The sequence below is a fragment of the Anopheles nili genome, chromosome 3 (genome assembly GCF_943737925.1).
Source record: "Anopheles nili chromosome 3, idAnoNiliSN_F5_01, whole genome shotgun sequence".
Classification (NCBI taxonomy): Eukaryota; Metazoa; Arthropoda; class Insecta; order Diptera; family Culicidae; genus Anopheles; species Anopheles nili.
The window spans coordinates 8,117,404-8,128,979 of NC_071292.1; positions in this window are offsets into that span (position 1 = coordinate 8,117,404).

Here is an 11,576-nt window from a genome sequence, read left to right on the forward strand (position 1 = left end):
CACACCATAGCACGGGTGGTGTGGTTTCGGTAGATAAATGGATTTCCCATTTTACGGGTTGCACCCGGCGGAGGACCTTCTGATCTTTCCAGCCCGATACGCTCGCCACGGGATTATCCTTCCGTTTTCCCCGCGGCCCGGGCAGACACAGCCAGCGAGAGAGCGCGAATGGAATGACCCAAGTGGACGTGGAGTGATCCTGGACCCCCACGCTGGCCGCATTCAGCGAAACCTTTACGGCGCACCGCAGTGGGTTGCCGCATCGCGGGTGTTTGGGCGTCCTTTTGTGCGAAATAAAATATGCATTGGCAGCGTCGTCGGGTGGGTAAAGGCGCCAGTTTATGGAACTATTTTGTGCTTTTCTCGCACCACCGGTGCTTGGGCACTTCGATTCGAGCCCGCTGGTGGTTGTTTCGCTGATTGCTGGCCATTTATCGGTCAAGTTGAATGCACTCGTGCTGCTTCCAAAGATGGACGAAGGATGGAGTTCGTTACTTGCGGCGTGGGTTGCAAGTTTATCGTCCAATTCCCGTGGTACGACGAATCGAGGACCACTTCATGGGATGTTGCAGAAGGATTGAGCAATATTAGGTGCACTTGTGGTGTCTGCTCTCGCGTGAGTTCAATTGTAGGAACAAAAAAAAGGGGCGAAAAATATCGATTTCTCTGCCGGTATCTCCACTTGAGAATGTATTTCAACTTAAAGAAAATAAGATTTGTGCCTCATGATTCACCCTCCACAATCATGGTGAAACAACACGCATCCGACAGTCGATCGCTTGATTAAATTTTGCTTCAATCATCGGTAAAAGCGTGTGCCAACACACGCACACGCTAGCCAATTACTTCGCCTCATCTCGGAATCGATTAATCATTTTAAAAACATACCCAACATCATTCTCGTACAGCTTCCATCGCTTGGGTGGCCACATTTTGCACCGTAAGCGTAAAAGGCGTGCCGTGACCTTTCACCTCTCGAGTGCAAAGGCACGCCACCCACACGTCCATTTCGTGCAAACTCATCTTCGTCAAGACATCGAGTGTTATCGATCCTGGAGGGAGCTACAGGACACCATGCCGTACCAATTAGCATGATCGTTTTCGAGGTATGAAGTTCCCCGTGAGTCACCGTGAGTCTGTGGGTCACGAGTTTAAAACAAGCCACCCAATTATGCCAAGCGGAGTTTCGGGTTTCGGAATTTAAAACGATGAATCGAACTGCCGATGAAAACCGCCGCTAATCGGTTGGCCTTTTGAGGTACGTTCACCGAGCTCTCACGGATTCGAAAAAAAGAAAGACCCACCACCCAGTGTTATCCAATCGCAACCATGTTCGGCTTCCGGCTACTCCATTAGACGTCGCACTTCATCGTCATCGGCGTCGTAATAATCAGCATCTACTGATTGGGGTGGGTTCGTTTCGCGCCCGCTGGCTTCTTCCATTCGGTGGCACTAACGATGCTTCAATATCCCGCGCGTTCAGCGCCTGCTTTGACTGCTTCTACGAAGGAAAAGCCCATGGCCACGCTCACCAGGCAACGGACTTGCTTCCTCAGTCACCGCCTCCTTCGATGGTGTGAAAAATGGGAATCTTGTGCGAAGCACTTGGCGCGACGCCGCTGCTCCTTACTGGCGTCGACGACGACGACGACGACGGGCCTTTGGGTAATAGACTGGAGGCGGCATTTTCCAAATCATAAATTATGAAAATATCACGACATTTTCATTTCACCCATAAGAAGAAAGACACCACCCGCCGTGGGGTGGCCGCGAATCGAAGGCAAAGTAAGTCCCTTTTTCAAACCGCGCTTCCAGTGTGGGCAGGGGAGATGAGTGAAGGATTCGGGTGGGAGAGAGAGAGAGAGAGAAGCAGGCCTGATAATGAAAGACTTCGACCGTACAAAGTGGCCACTTCTGCGCCGACGGAACGGCGAAGAAGCAAACAAGAAGGCAAAAACATGGAAATATGGACCGTTGCCTTCCAATCGGGACGACCGTTTTCGTCCTTCCACCCCCGCTGGCAAAGGTTAACAAGGGAGGGAGGGAGGACGGAAAAGGGCAGGACTGGGGCACGGGCAGCCGAATGAAAAATACCACCACCGAAACCCGGATGAGAGCGAAACCGTGAAAAGGGGGAAAAATAGGTCGCGAACAGCTGCGGGTGGCGCCACCGATACTTTTCCTTTTTCCAATTTTTTTTTCTTCGAGTAATCATAAACTTTAAATGACATTTTGGAAAATTTCTCAAGATGCGCGAACCGGATGGGAAGAGGGGGGGGGGGGAACGCGGTTGGCGAGGCACTGACCGATAAGAAAAGCGACCGCGAGCAAGGAGGCTATTCGTTTTTTCTCTCACTCTCACTCAAACACACCCACACGCCGGTTCGATCGCATCCATTAGCAGAGGAAGCGGTGGAAAACTCACGATCGGACATTTATTGGACATCCAAGCGTGAAGGAAAGCGTTTCCTTGGTCACCGGCTTTGTGGGAGTGGTGGTTCAACCCAGCGGTGGTGGGTGGAAAATTCAATTGGAAAGTTGCGCGTTCCGAACAAAAAGGCCCGTCGGTTTTCCGCCACTCATATTTTCCACCGTGGGGCTGACGGTCGGCAATCCCGTTGCGGGATGGTTTAAGGTTCGTTTACACGTCCGTTTGCTTCTCTCGTTCGTGGATTCGGCAAGGGAAAGGCGAGCAAAGTCCAATAATAATTAATTAATGGTACAAAGGAATGCCGTTTTGCAGCGGCGCCTTCGAGGGTCTGTTTGTTTTTCGCTCTCGCGCCCGTAACGAGCTCGATGACAGGGCTGAAACAGGCCAACGTTTACAGAAAACCCGGGATCAGACGGCGAGACGCTCCGAGAGCCGATTTTCCACGCGGTTTGAGTGAGGAGAAAAGGACAGATTCAAAAAAAAAACGAGAAAACTCCTCGCCTACTTCGACCGCTTGAAGGGTGATATTTTACATCGTTTTATTTGTCGTTCGTTAAGCGGATTGTTTCATCGTTTTTTTTTCTTGGGGTTTGGTACGCTTCTTCTATTTGCTGGGCTTGCTCATTAGATAATTTAGTGATTGTTTAGGGATAAACCGGACGCCGATGGGGCGCATCCTTTTTGATCCATCGAAACTTTTGTTTCTTGCTTCCACCGATAGAACACATCAAACAATCATGGGGAACATTCAAACAGGTTCCTCTTCGGTAACCATAGCCACCGCAGGCATGTGAGGCAAAGGATAACCTCATAGTCTGAGAAAGGATTGACCAATTGGGTGGCTACCTGATGCCCGTAGCGTCCAGCATCGGACCACAACCGCCGCTGATCCTGTGTAAACAAATATTTTCAAATATTTTATGCGTTCGCTTTTCCCGGACGAAGACCAATCAAGGGCGTACTTTAAGGAGAAGAGACCGAGAGCCAGCAACAGCAGGAATGATTTTGTGTGTGTGTGTGTGAGAGAGAAGAAAAATAAAACAACACAAGCCGCCCCATCGAAAGGATCGCAAACTTCCAATTTCGGTAACTTTCCGCAACAGCCCGAGCGAGTGCCGGTGGGCGATGGTGAGATGGGAAAATATTTACGGAATTGATTTTCCTCGTAATTTCTGACGTATTCCCGGCCTTTACCGGCCACCCAGAAACGGTTCGGACTTGCCAGCCCGCATCGCCCGGCCGTCGGTTTCCTTCGGAGGGAATTCCATCGATGAAATTTCGACCAAAAGCAAGAAGGTGGTGGTTTCACCGAACGGAAGTTTCCGTTTCAAAGGGAATCTGGATGGGAATGTGGCCGGAGATTTGGATTTACCGGAAAGTTTGCCTCCTCCTCCTCCTCTTTCACCCTGAGTGGAATGGGAATTCGTGCACACGTGTGCGTGTTCGTGTGTGTGTGTGTTCGTGCGAAGGCTCGCAGGACGAGGGTTTACTGGGAATCAATTTTTCATCATCCAAAGTAGCAGAGCTCCGAGTCCGGTGAATCTGAACCCACGCGCAAGTGGCTCGCGTACGTCGATACGTCTAATTTCGTTACCATTGTCGCCTCCGTGGCCGCTTTGGCAGACGGAAAATCATCCCGAAATGTAATAAGCCCACAGCCCCGGGGGTTGGAAAGATAAATGGGTCCGGAACTTCCCGTCCCGACCGGGCAGCTGTTCGAGGACTTCTCGCACCGGGCAAAAATCCGCTGACGAGGACGACCGCCTTTGGCCGGTCGTGTGCACCGGGACCACTTTCCCGCTGGGGCAAATGAAGATTTATGGTGAACTTTATTGCACGGGGTCCGGAACTGGATGGGGGGGGTTTCTTTTTTTTTGGCAAAAAGTTTTTCTCCCCTGCCCGGGTGTGGCGTGTCACATCACGCGGCCGCCTTCACGGTAGGATGGAAATTTAAGCCACCCACCCAGTCCACCACTTGATATATCCCCCCCCTCCCAACCCCACTCTTCGGTCGGTGGCCTCAAATATGTTTGCAAAAATTCTCACCTCTTTAAAATTGGTGAAAAGATGAAGAAGCAGCAGACAAAAAAGTACCCTCGGTTGAAACCCCGCATAAATCATGCCGACCGGTTTTGAAGGTGCCTTTTTCTTCCTTCTTTTGCTCACTGCCAAAGCCAGCGCGCGTTCCGAGCATGCTGCTTGACGGGCAAACAACTGAACGGAAGCAGAAAAAATAGCCCTCCAAAGCCCACGAATCAACGCCCGTTCGGTTGCCGGGTGCCGTGATTCATGGGATATTTTCCTTCCAATTTCTTAGCTCAAACAAATGGTCCCAAATTTGCGTTCGCTCCCTTTTCCCTTTAATCAAAGCCGTCGCGCAAGGGTCGTGAGAGTAGGTGGGTGGATGGGCGTGAGCGTGTGTGTGTGTGGAGAAGCTCTTTTTCTGGCTCTCGAGCGCAAATTAACGCCAAGTACCATCATCAGCGCCATCGAGACGGAAGTCGTCCTGGAGCGCGATGGAAAAAAGGAAGAATGCCAACGTCATCGTGACGGTCGCGTTTTCCCTGTGACCGCTTCGTCGAGGTGTCCTGATATGAGCCTGTTTCGGTCGGGTCTGGGGCTACGAATCCCCATTTTGGATTCAATTCACTCTGGCACAGTTTCGCTGGCTCCGGCTCACAGGCGAACATTGTTTGCTCAACGACGTGTGGGCATTCCTCGGAATTCGGAACAAGATTAAAGGGTTCGCCCTTGCCAATTGAAACATATTTGCAACGAGGGGTTTCCAACGCAATTCAAATGCCGCACAAATTACACAAATGCATTGCAAAAGGGTGCCCTTTTCTGGAGGGTATTTAAACCACCCATCCAACGGTTGGCCACGAGCACATTAGACGGCTACGTGCTGCTAAGCCTCGTTTTTCCCGTGGCAAAAACGCCATCGATTGGCAATCGCAATCGAGCTAACTCCCGGCCGGTTTTTCCATTATCACTAATAAACTATTTCCCTAATGGAATCGATCGAAACCCCGCGCCGCGTGACGGTGGATTCGATCCTGATGGTGACCTAATAAATTTTGCTCCAAAATAAATTACACTTTATGACGCGCCACGGTGAACGAGCGCGCGCGAGACTAGCACCCGGTGGAAAACCGAAGGACACGAAGGCCACACCAACGCAACCCACGCTACCAATAACTCTGGCACGTGTGTGGGCGACTAACGGTGTGCGGTCGGTGTTTTTCGCAACGGTCGGGTTCGTGTTTACGGCCCCTTTTGCAAGGCCAAAGGCTCTGGAAGGCGCTCGTGCCGGCGCAAAAGTGTGAATATTTTATAAAGCCCTCCTACGAGATGCCCGAACGCTTCTTTGAGCGCTCGTGTGCTCGATGGGGCCAGTTCCTCCGGCCAGCAACCGGAGCCCATCAAAGATGCATACAATTTATGTATGAGCCCTACCACCCACTCCTGCACGGTTTTCCAAGTTTTCTCGCCCCTTTTTCTCCCGGTTCCCAAGAGCAGGGAACCTTCACGAGTGAAGAAAGAGCGAAGAAAACGTCCACCAACGTTGGACGTTCCTTGAGCTCGGGCACGTTTCTCCATCACCTGGCAACGATTAGCACCCCGGGGGCGCCCGCAAATCGACTCCCGCACCCTTAAGGGGTTACTTTTCACCCACCCACGCCGGTTAGTGATAGAAACCCCCGCCCGATGGGAAAAAGCGCGCGCGGTAAACGCTATAAATAGAATTAAAATTTTACAGCCTTCATAATTCAATGGCCCGAGGGTTAAAGAGATCATGGTCCCCAACGTCCGCGGTTCCGGTCATGGCCTGTGGCCCTCTTCCGTTCCCGTAAAAGCGGCCTGGAACAAGCGAAACAAAACGGCCAACTTCCTCTCACCATCACACAGGGTTGCACAGATGAGCATATTTATGGGCGTTTGTGACAGTTTAATACAACACCCGCTGGCCAACCGAAGGGGTCCTCGGCCACTCAATCGGATGAAAGTTCACCATCCGGCTGTGATGGATGCTGTGCAATGGCGCTGGCTGCAATGGCGACAATTTTCACTCGTCCTCACCCACCCACAACACGCTAATGCGACAATGAGCGTCCGGCCCTGGCGCACACAGTGACCGAGCGCGTATGGGCGGCTGCAGATATGGAATGTGTCCTTTATGTCCTGTTAATAAATCGTGCCGCACGTCCGAACCCTTCGCAGGCTCGATGTCCTGCCCAGCAGACACCAAACAAGATGCCTGAAGGTCTCCCACCACCCCCAGGGGTCGGTCGGTTGCGAGATCGGTCCAGTCGAGATTGCCTGGCATCGGTGTCGCTGACCTGCAGCTAACGACCTCCTGGTTGGCCTGGCGCAAGGACCTTCCCGGTTGAACTTTGGCCCGGGAGGAGTGAGCAAGTGGCCCACTTTGGTTGGTCCGGCGGGGGAGGAGTAGAGGGCACAATTATTAAATAATGAAAAGGCGGATTCACTCGGCTGCCGGGCGAGCTGCCATTTTCGACGCCCGGTTCGGTTCCGGCGCTTGATGAATAAACAAAATTTCGTTTAATCTGAAAACTAGCGCCACCCGTACCGGGTCGGTGGTTGCCCGTAAGCTGCTCTCTCTCTTTCTCTCTCACACGGGTTGGTTTTGAAAATCGGGCCAAGTTGGTCAGCACTTTTTTCTCCCAACCTCGGTCGCTGGTGTCCGTTTTGTTTGTTCAACCGGCCGGATCGCTTTAATCAATTCCGTGTGTGTGCCGGTGTTCCTCGGTCGTTCGGTTGGCCAGTTGGCGCATCCTGGCAGGCTCTCGGGAGTGATTTCGTGGTCGAAAAAAAAAATGTAGTGGGTAAATATTCCCGACGATCAAATGGCTCCCACTTGCGAAAGGATGCCACCGATCTTGGGTTAATTAATTCGTGCTTTATTAGCAAAAACCCGCGTCCTAGGTCTCCCAGGGTGGACGAACGTCCTGCCGAAACGTGCGATGGTGCTGACAGGATGCGGCTTATTTTCCGGAAAACCAAGCGCAATCATTACCCAACGTTAGCTTATGTAACTCGTTAGACATGCCGGCGAGATAGAAATTAATAATAGTGCGGAAAAGTTATAATTTTCTCCGGTCTCGTTTTAACTTATTGCTTGCTTAATTCGAAAATCTTAATCAAAATTCCATCCTCACACTCACTTCCCCAGCCGACGGACGGCCCACGTTCAAAAAAAGGACGAAAAAGTGAGCCCACGCACACACGCTGCGAACGCGAGCCTCGAAAAACTCGTCCGCGCTTCTAAGCCATTTCCCATTTTCCACCACCGTGTGACGGTGGAATTTGTGCATTTTGCAGTTCACAGCTTCACGCTTGGTGGACGTTTCTTGCGTTTCCCAGCGCGCTGCTAATGAAAGCGGCCACCGAAGAGCCGGATCCACGTCCGCACGTTTTTTTTCCGCTTCGGTCGCTTCATCAGCCTCATGAATCCCTCTGCCGTTATCCTTTCCCAGGCGCGCCTCAGCGCCACCTCGGAGGGTGATAACGATTGCAAGTTGCAAATAAAAATTGTCGCTTAATTAAAATTATCTTACCAGAAGGCAAATACCGTTCCCGCATGCCCGCGATACGCCAACCAACCTATCTTCTTTTCACTTGTTTGCTCGCTCTCGCTCTCTCTTTCTCTCTCTCACACTCCAACACCATGGATTCAAGCAGCGCCTGCTTAGATGCGCCAGAGCGCCAAGATGCGCCAAGCAAACGAGCACCAGGCGGATTGAAAAGTGGCAGCATAAAAGGGTTTTGCGACCATTGGGCGTGGAAAAAACGCCACCGCGACCACGGCCACGCCACTGGGTGCCACTGCGAATGCATTTTACACAAAAAGCGCTTCCCTTACGCCCGCTTGCGCTCGCCTCGAGCACCGCTTAATTTCCTTCGATGGGGCGGGTTCGAGGCCACGAGCCGGAACCGGGACGCGGCAACGGAACTGCAACTGGAACGGAGGAAAATGCACCTCCGGGTGGAGAGCAAAAAAAAAACAACCACCCCCAGCAGAAATGCATCACGAGGCTCCACGTCAGCTACGTTTGCGCGAACCTTGTAACGGTCGCTAGCGATGGGATGATGGGAGTGCAATGCGAATTCGCAGAAAGATTATGTACACACACCCTCGCGAAGGCTTCAACATGGATCCTTTGAGGTCGGGAGTTCACGAGCGATGGAGGTCCTGGAAGCTAGAACAAAGCCTGGCACCGCGCTCGGTGCAAACAAACCAGGCCCTTTACCGTGGCGTAACGCTCGCTACAGCATCCGCAGGGGGTTGGGTCGATTATGCTACAACGCGCCCACACCCACCCACAACTCCGTGCACCCCACACGGGACGTACACTCACACATAAAAGAAATGTAAATACGCCGAGCTGGGGCGAACGGATTTTCCGGCCCTTTCTGGCACCGCTGTCCGGGGAACCCGTGGGGCGGAAGTAGAAGGCTCCCACCCCGGGGGGGGGGGGGGAGCGAGTCAGTGGGGGCAGGAATGCCTGGTGAAATCTACTTAATAGCATTTCACTTCATGATATTTAATGAGGCAAATTTGCAATCCACGAGACCAACGGGTGCCGGCGATGGTGTGATGTTGGAGCAACGCGATTGTACCCACGGTTTGGCCCGCCTTCGTCGGGCGGTTTATGTGCGGGGTTATTTAGTAATTATTTAGATTTCTTTTTTTTTTTTTGCTCAACAACGCTCAATGCACACGGGAAAGTGTGAAGCAATTCAATATTAACGAAGCGTGAAGCTGCCGGGGGTCTGCACGCAACAAAGTAGGCTGCGAGAATGAAGCTGGTTGGCGTGTGCGCGTAGTCCTTCAAGCGTGGTTGGTTGGTTGCCATTGGCAACGGTCTCGTGGGGTGGTTTTGAGAAAATCACACCACGTGTGAGGAGGTTATAAGGATGCTAGTTTCGTTCCCGGTATGAAGCAGATCTGTTCAATTCGCTTTCAAAGCGAAGCATTAACACCTTTCGGAGGGGTTTTCCAACTCACCAAGAGCACACCTTTTGGAAGAGATTCAAACACCTATGGGACATGCAAAGAAAAAACACGTCTAGCAAAAGTACGGAAACGAAGCCTCGATAACAACGGCATACGGCACTGCTTTTTTTTGTGCGGCGATATTTGTCTTTGTGAAATCCACTTCCGCATCGAAATCCCGCGCCGAACATCCGCTCGGCAAATCGCGATGAAGTCGACAAAAACTGGCCCAGATTGCTCGTTTCCGGGGTATGAGTTTGTTTGTTTTTTTTTCTTATGTCGCCAACCCCCAACTGTCGTCCTTGCGAAAAATCAAACCGCATCTTCGGTGGCCAGCGAAACGGCTGTTCCACTGCTGACGTTTTGCTGACAAACTGCTGCACGCACACGATTCGATTATCGGCACGGTGCCCACCGGGATCCCGTGGGTCCCGGTGGTGTGTTTATTTTCGTCCTGTTCGTTCCCCGGGGGTCGTGTGTGCCGTTGCGGGCTCTTTTGCCGTGCCCCAATCGACCGTCCGGATGCGCCAACCGCGAGCCGCATGTTTGTCAATCGGTGGAATTAAGAATTTATAAGTGAACGTGATGGGAATCTAATTTCGGTGCTTCCAGCGGCTCGAACCGGTCGCCATTGCGGCGTTCGATCGATGCGAACCGCACCCGTGAGTGGGGTGGAACGTTTTCCAGGCTTAAAACAAGTCCCACCCGTGGCGTGGTCGCGATGGTCGCTGCTGGAACCGTTCCAAAAACAACCGTTCAACGTCTCCCCGATGGCCCTGCCTCAAAAAGCCCTCTCCTGGGTGGACTCGTTGCTCTCGAAAGGGAACTCGGTTCGATTAATAAGCCCCCGGGATGGTGGAGTCTGCGTAATGGGAGGGGCGGGAGGACAACCGGGGGTCTGAATGGCAAAACTGACCTCAACGGAGTGAGATGGAAAATGATGGCGTAATAATTAAAATTGATTCCCAGCCAATCGCTCAACCCAAACCTCGGTTCAGGACGGACGGTCGATATGGCCCCGAGGCTCCCGTAGGCCGGTAGTTGTTAGTTTTGCAAACATGTCGCTGTCGTTTTGTCGCTTTTTATCGAGCGTAGTGGTCGCTTTGTTAGGCTTTTGGCTACGGTTTCCATCGTGGGCTAAGGGACGTCCGCATCCGCATTTGAAGCGCAAACACGAGAAACCAGAAATGAGAGATGGCCATTTTTTTCTATTTCGTTTTTTTTTTGGCAGTCATACACGAAACACACAAGACACGAGCTTTTAAATTTCAATTTCGAATCCCATCCCGGTGCCCGAGTTCTTAGGCCCGTCTTTTTCCTTACGTGCCCCGTGCAGGATAACGATCCGTTTCGCACATGATCTAGAAATGTCAACATGTTTGAACAAACACCCACCCACACACATCCACACAGGCGCGCATCTACGGGAACACATTAGCGCACCATCGGGTTGATGATTGCAAGTCGCCCCACCACTCTTTCCCAGGATTGCGTAACAACGGTGCGGCTCATGAGCGGCTTTCCGGCACCGGAAATCATGGTACCCACCCCTGCAATTCCCCTGCACCCTGGTTTCCGTGTAACTTGCGCATCATTTTGTGTGTGTGTGCGAGCGCGAGCGCGCTCATTTCCACGCGCGGTGCCGCACGCAGCTGCGTTAAATGGTAATATATTTTCGTTTGCTGCCTGCTGTCAAGCCGCTGCCGTTTGACAACCCAGTAGTGGACCTCGTGGTGGTGTTGCGGGGGGAGAAGGGGGAGACCTCCTGCTTGGGTGTGGGAGTAGGGCGGATTCCCGCGGATGGGTGCGTATGACGCGCAATTACGGCGATCCGGATTCCGGCCTCCGAGATCCGGTTTTGTGGTGGGTGGGTGGGTGGGTGGGAAAAGCGAAACGCACCAACAGGAAAAAGCACCCCCAAACCCCCCCCCCCACCCCCCTCATTAGCGTCGTCGTCCTGGTCGTCCTGGTCGTCATCATCGCTCGACGTTTGGGTGCCATAAATTCGTAATTCATTTAAGGATATCCCATTCACTCATTAACGCGATGCCAAATTAACGTCGACGAAATGAAATGTTGCTCGCGTTTCGTCCCTTTTTGCATGAGGTGGGTGGGAAAAGGTGATGG